The sequence below is a fragment of the Myotis davidii genome, unplaced genomic scaffold, assembly GCF_000327345.1.
Source record: "Myotis davidii unplaced genomic scaffold, ASM32734v1 scaffold668, whole genome shotgun sequence".
NCBI lineage: Eukaryota > Metazoa > Chordata > Mammalia > Chiroptera > Vespertilionidae > Myotis > Myotis davidii.
The window spans coordinates 432,166-432,448 of record NW_006299394.1 but is presented as its reverse complement, the minus strand read 5'-3'; positions in this window follow the sequence as shown (position 1 = coordinate 432,448).

Here is a 283-nt window from a genome sequence, read left to right as displayed (position 1 = left end):
CTCCCCCCCAGCAGCGTCACAGCTACCATAATGGTACAATGGTCAGTTAACGCCTGGGTCCCTCCACAGACAGAAGGCCCCATGAGGGTGGGCCCCTATCTCTTATTCATCCCTGAATCCTGGGCCATGGTCAGCAGGGAGGAGGCAGTGTGTGAATGGATGGAGGTCACTGGCCACCTTGACCGTCTGACACTCTCAACAGGGCTTTGTCCATGGGAGGGGCTCGAAGAAAAGGAGAAAGGGAAGGAAGGAAGGAAGGAAGGAAGGAAGGAAGGAAGGAAGG